This window comes from Ornithodoros turicata, chromosome 5 (genome assembly GCF_037126465.1).
Source record: "Ornithodoros turicata isolate Travis chromosome 5, ASM3712646v1, whole genome shotgun sequence".
NCBI lineage: Eukaryota > Metazoa > Arthropoda > Arachnida > Ixodida > Argasidae > Ornithodoros > Ornithodoros turicata.
In genome coordinates, this window is record NC_088205.1 from 18137654 (window position 1) to 18144889 (window position 7236).

Sequence of the window (7236 nt, forward strand, 5' to 3'; positions counted from 1 at the left end):
GCAATTTCCAAGAGACTTGAAAAAAATATGGTACTTTCTTTTCCTTCTACAAAATACGTCCGTATACCAGTGGCTCCCACAGCGGCTCGTTCGCAAACAGTGTAGTACCACTGTCATCTATCATGATAACCCAGGCGAGCAAACCAAGTGAACGTTACCCTTATTTCCTGTTGTTGGTGGCACAAAATAAAAATAATTCATTTTAGGATTCAGACAATGTACTGCACCCTGTACTCAAGCGCTGCGATCTGTGGCTTCATGCCCTGTACAAGAGTTTTTTTATCAGCCACATCGTTAACGTACGAACGCCATACAGATCTCCACGCCAGTGAAGCAAGTAGAGATGCCGGCATAAGTTACGGAACGCCGGAGCGATGTGTTTCTTGACCGGAGCGACACCCTAACAGCGAGCATGAGTGGACACACTTACTGAGCGGTGCATGGAATACTGAGTCACCTGTCTGTAAGTCTATGTGCTCCAGTTTGCTGCAAGGGTATGGCTCCTATGACGATATACGCCTCTCCGGTGCTCCGTAAACTTTTGTCGGGACCTGTACAAATTCCCAGATCCCGAAGAAATAAACATCTTATGCTGTCATCCGGGCACTTCGTGTCCGGACAGTCACGACAGTCCTCGTTTTCGATTTGTCCCTGTATCATGTCGGTGGAGGGCCCTTGGTGGCAGACCATAATTCAAGATACAATGATGCTGTGTTCTTCGAATACCGTGTCCCTGAGTGTGCACTGCCTCGGATGTACCTCGTGCATGGGGATGGGGGATGGGGTAACGTTGTGTAGACGAGCGGTCTGCCTGTCTAGACTGGCAGCAGCTTCCTTGGGGGAGAGGGAAATCAGAGGAAGGGTCGTGCGTGGTGCAGCAAGAAAAGTCTTCAAAAAAAAGTTCGTCAGTCCACTAACAAGAACCCACAGAACTCAGCGCACGCACTTTAGCTGTCTACGCGCCCGACCAGTTTGGGATCGGTGGGAGCACAGCACCAAGCAGCTGCATTGGAGCGTTTCCTCGAAGAAACTCCACTGATATACACATTGCGACTGTGAAGTGCATGCGGTCACTCGTGTAGGTGAACTAATTCTCATTAGTTTACTGTGGGCGTAATGGGACAGCCAGTGCAACTCCAGTCGACTCCGTGGCAACTTGCGTCCCATTTATTAGTGTTTCTGTCGTCATGAACATCAAGTTATCGACTGTTGTCGCCAGCACGCGGTACCTACTGCGAACAGAAGAATCATGCATAATGTAAAAAACCCCGAGACTAGGGAACACGAAGGGACAGACACAAACACGAAGTCTCAAACATGAAGAATCATGCTACAGCGTGCCATTTATAACGAGGAACAGCTTCGTGAATCGTGTCGTATACCTCAATGAATCGTACGCAGACTACAGTAAGGGTAAGGCAGAGCAAATATTTGCGCCTCCCCCTCCACTCCAAGGGGAGGGGGCGACAACCTGAACCTCTTCTTTATTTTAGAGCGAGATCAGTAATATTTTCGAAACACTATGCATAGACACCTATAATACAGACAGTGGATTCTTGAAGTGCGGTACCAGATGTATCGCTGTAACTAGTCATGGGCAGTAACTAAGTCACAGCGAACCTGTAACTGTAACTATAGTTACTTTTTGCAGTAACTAGTTACTTTCGTGCAGAAGTAACGCAACTTAGCGCTTACTTACCGCTTACTTAATTACCGCTTTTGGCTAAAGTAACTAAAATGTAACTGACTAAGTTACTCAAATACGGCAATATTTTCCACGCGTCAGTTCCCCAGCATCGTTTTGTCGAGGCTACAAGTACACTGCCGTTTTTTTTTTTTTTCGAGAGGAACTTTCATACGCAGCCAGGATAACCTGGACTAACTCGCACCTTGCTGTTAACCCTCATGGGAAATCCACTGTTTATACTACGGTATAACTACGCTAGGTCAGTACATCTGGAAACATTTGAGGGGGATTAATGTAATTAATGCGATGACGATGCGTTAGCATTATACATTCGTCTTCTAATTGCTTCTCATACAGAATGCATACTTAGACCACATCACATCACACCACCAGGCATGACCGCACGACATGATACACAAACATCAACCGCTCGCCAAACTCTCGGAGAACGTACGAGACGTGTGGTGATCTTGCTCTCCAATGGATCCCGTCCCGTGTCGGCATCAGAGGCAACGAACGAGCGGACCAGCTAGCATCCTCAGCACACCTTAGCTGCAGCCCATCCTTATCAGTTCCGGCCGACACCGACAGGCACATAGCCGTTAAACAGCTAGTGCGCCATCCTGGCATACAGGACACCCAGCGAAAAGTGCGGCGCAGTTTGAGGTCAAGTGTCAACGAACGTTTTCCACAGGTTACTATATTTGCTTGTGTTACTTACCAGCTTGTGTATGAAGCAGGGCACAGGCTGGTTCTCCAGTGGGTTCCAGCTCGTTGTGGTATCGTGGGGAATGAGCAGGGTGACAGCGCAGCAGAGGCACCTCTCTGGTCTCGGAGACGGACGAGTATTGCGCTACTGAGAGGAGCCCGCCGTTCCATTCTTGACGCCTCGTGACACACCTGGCTTCCCGCCAATGGACAACTGACATTCTCCCCCCAGCTATGATGAGAAGAGTTGATCCAACGCTCGCTTTCCGCATGCCACGAAACACCTCTCGTCAAGATGCTGCATTAATTTATCGGATGCGACTCGATGTGGCTTTTACAACCCAGTAGCTTTACCGCGAGAAAAGTTGACTCTCCTAGCTGCTGTCGCTGTGGTGCGCTGGAGATCTAGAGCACATTCTTCTTCATTGCCCATACTACCAACCTCCGCGAACCACATTTTCCGGGTCTCTGAATCAGCTCATTATTTCATTCCCCACATCACCACCAGCAATGGGGTAGACAGTATCGCCGCTGACGATGAAACTCCCCATTCATCAGCTCACAATAAAGGTGTTGTTGTCATTCTGTAAGTGTGTGTGGTTGGTGTTAATAGATATTCTACGTAGTCCCTGTCGTCCCATTTACAGCCTTAGGCATAAAGGATGGAATCAGTGGATGCAGACACATAGCGTCACCAGGAGGTGGGGATCTGTTGCCGTGGTGACTTGTGGGGCGGCAGCAGTATAGTATCTCTACAAAGCGATGTGATCAAACATTGCGGATTGACTCGTCTTTCAGTCTACGATGGAAGATATGGTCCTTCTTTCTTAGAGTGCCTGGATACTAGCTCTGTGCAGAGGGTGCTACTGTTGAGGCGCCCTATTCTAGCGTTCCACCGAAAGATCGTTGTCTCTTGGTATCTCACAGCAGTCGACCTGATCATTGTGGTCGTGACTAGTACGATGAGGTCCCCATGTGAGTCTAATCCCTGCGAGGACCAGCTAGGGAGATGGATGTGATCACATTTTCCAGTTTTATGATCGATTGAACTTTGGAATTGGAGTTGGAAAAGAAGGAAAAATATGGAGATGTTAGAACCGACCCAGTCAGAACTGGCTACTCCAAAACGCGTTTGTGCGTGGAAAAATAGATCCAGAAAAAAAGAGGGAAAAAAACAAACAGGAAAGGGGTAGAGTGGCTGAAGCAGGAGAAGCATAACGGAAACGGGGGAAAGCAAAGGGGAGATGTTAGGCACAGAGAAACATTCACTGGTTCATAATGTCAGATACCGCGCGAACACAGTGTCACAGAAGTTGTCAGAGGGTGTCAAGCAGGCTCGAAGCGGTAAGGAAGTCCACAAGAGCGCGCAATGCCGTCACGTGGTGATGGCCAGGCCAGCAACCGAGAACCTTCCCAACGGAGAAAGCGCGATTGCCCAGGCGGGCTGGTGCCGCGTCAAGGGAACGACGGGGCGCTCTGTATCGAGGGCAGGCCTCGATAACATGCTCGGTGTCCTCCAATACCAATACCAAAACTTCCTCAAGAGCGGTACATTCAGGGCACGCATTTACGATGGCTTTGAGGTCTGCAAAAAGTAGACGTGTAACAACTATGATCAGCTCGGCTCGGGTCGTTCCGACGACAAATGTCGACTGAACTCCGCCATGTAAACCGCGTCGGTCCACTTATTAAGCCACTTCCCATGCGTCACGACCGAATGCCTATAGTCTTCCCTCGCCTGAAAGTGGAATAGGTGGATGACGGTCAGAGACGGACATAAATTGTCTGACTCACCTTACGGGAAAATCCATTCCTAATTAGAGACGGAGGAAGAAGAATAGCTGGAGGCTGTCTGATTATGAAAAGAATGGCGTGTTGAGAGGCTGCAAAAGTATTTGAGTTTAGTGTGTGTAGTGTGTGCTTGAGCATCAAGGTTGTGTGTATCGCATATAAATTTCAAGGTTACAATTCAAAGATGAGGGTGGTGCTTCAGTCGACTGAATCCTGCAGAGCTGTATGGCGGCGTAGTAGACAGTCATGTATGCCGTCACCAGTCGACCTTAATGATCAGTCGACTAGGGCCTTCAGACGACATATCCGTCCGTGTAAACAAAGTTCTGCTCTTCCTTCGACTTAAAAAACAAAAAACTTAAGAGGGTACCAGCTTCATCAACAGGTGCTCCAGGGACATCACGAACAACGCCAAGCGGAATTGAAGAGGCCCGCCTGACATCATGCACCGTGCTATCACTGGAAATAGTGTTACCCAACCGGGCTATACGCACTCTGAAGGATGCCTATCTGCAGCATGAACTCTGGTCTAACATTCCAGAAGGCATACGACTCGGTGAAAGCTAGGAAATCGACTGTCTTGCAGTACTCTACCATGCGAAAGGACGGACAAAGAAGCACTACACTCTTAAACCCGTACCTTTTATTGTAACTTTTAGAAACATGTAACTTCTATATAGACGTAGATTTCGAGATTTCTTATACGTTACACCACTGTAACGTATATTTAGAGGTTAAAAGCGACCAAAGTCATGTTTTTACAACACGAATAGAAGTTACATCTCGGAAAAAACAAAAACAGCTTGTTGTAACTTATAAATGTACCCTCTACTCCGACACTGTAACTTCTAAGCGAAATCTCCAACGATAATTTCTTTGTTAGTTTCTTATCGTTTGTTTTCCTTCTGTTTTTCAGCATAATGCCGCGTTTCAGCCTCCCATTCGAGACGACAGTGGCGAATCTACGCTGTTATTTTTTATCTGTTTCAGCGTCATCTATACGTCGACTACATGTTATCAATGCTCTATGAACACAGATTATAAGTTCGCTGTCTGGAATACTGATAGTATGTTTCTTTCTAAAGGGTGGAAAACCATTGTCAATGCCGCAACCACCAAGATTTTCGATTTCGCTGCGTAGCCGAGCGGCCGAGCCTGGTCTAGGTCTATCCACACTGAGAGCGGTTTCCTTGAAACGCTTAACGCTCGTCGTCTGTCCGTTAATCAGTGGTTTTCCTCGCGTTTATCATAGTATCGTCAGGAACAACGGAAAAGCTAGATGTCGCTAGCAAACAAGGATATTTTCGGTGTTCTCAGGGGAAAGTGTAGTGAGTGCGAAGATTGCAAAGAATATATAACCGAAAACGAACGTCACCACCGCAGCCCTAATTCACACACTTCATACACTGGGTAAGTGTACATTTTGTGCTAGGTACGTGCGTTATTTTGATAGCAAGAGCTCTTAGGGCATGTTTGTTGTGATTATGGCAAGCGTTTTGCGGTCCTGCATATGAACGCCACTTACGCTTGCTACTTTTCTGCTCTTACTTGGTCACCAAGTCAATACACCGGCGTGCATTTTGCGAGCTGCGGATATATGCATCGAGATATATAATTCGCAGCTTCCTACTTGTTGTATTCTTACGGTATTCTAAGACTCAATCGCGGAGTGAACGCCTTCCCGCATTTATGCTGCTTTGTACCTTGTGCTTTGTACGGATTTGAATAGTTCCGTAAATGTTACTCTCACTGCCCAAACTTTTGTTCCCAGGATCCCACATGCAGGTTCACATACCGTCACCAGCGCAATGCAGTACCTCACAAACTCTTCCCAGAGCGCCTCCAACGCTGATAACGCAGTAATGTAGTGTCTCCTGCGTTACTGTACACTCATATTCCTCAAGGTTGTGTGCGTTTTATGTAATACTGTATTGCCATTTGCGCTCGCCTCTGCAACACGAATGTGAAATAAATTTTTTTCTGCTGCAATTCTCCATTTCGTTGGGTCTGTTCAGCTTAGCAAACATAGGTCAGTTGTTTTGACTCGCTGGCTTCCTCGCACTTTTATGCATTGCTTCTCACTTAGAAGATAGTTCTTTTTTCCACATACATGGTAAAGCGACCATGGTTTCTCCTCACATCAGAATCGCACTTGTGCACAATGTGTCACCTCTCGACAGACTTCTGTTTTTGTAATATACATATGTTCAAGATGTCCTTTTCTGCTGGTTGATTTTGGTACCTTGGTGTGTTCTGTAAATGTCTGTCCATATCCCACGCACAGGGTGTTTGTTTTTATTCGCATCACACCAGCGCTCATTTGACAGGTGTGTTATGTTACTTTTCGCAAATTAACCCATCCGTAGTTACAAACATTTCCGACATTTCCTGACGCATGTGTTTGTAACTACGGATCGATTAATTAGCAAAAATTCACATAACCCACCTGCCAAATGAGCGCTACTCTGTTGCGAATAAAAACGAACATCCTGTATAAAAAGCCGCACGTTGGCGTAACCTTTACGGGCAGGTGCTGGACTGAAGGCCGTAACCTCTAATTAGTGGGTTTCCTTGTAACTTTTATAAAAGGTACTGCTCAGAGGGTACCTGGTAGCTTCTGAAATAGAGGGTAAAATATTGCGATTTGTTACCCTTTACTAAAGGGTACCGAGTTAAGAGTGTACCATTGTGCACCAGGCTAAGGTGCGACAAACGTCGAAGAGGAAACAGTCTTCCTTGACGGAAATGCTACAGGTGCACTGAACAGCACAACATTGACCAGTGCCAGTACCAAGAGGTCACATGCAAGTTCTGTAAGAAAGTTGGACATATAGAAAAGGCCTGTTTCGCAAAAAAGAAACCGAAGCGTGCACATAAAAAAGGAAGGAAAGTGATTCGAATATTTATACTCAGTTTTACATAAGTGAGGTATCGAGAACAACTCCGCTTTTGGAAGGCAATCATGGGCGCCGCCAGGATTTTTTCCAGGGGGGAGGGGAAAGGCAGGGGAGAATGCTTGGGATGGTGGTTTTCACGGTACGGGAAATGCT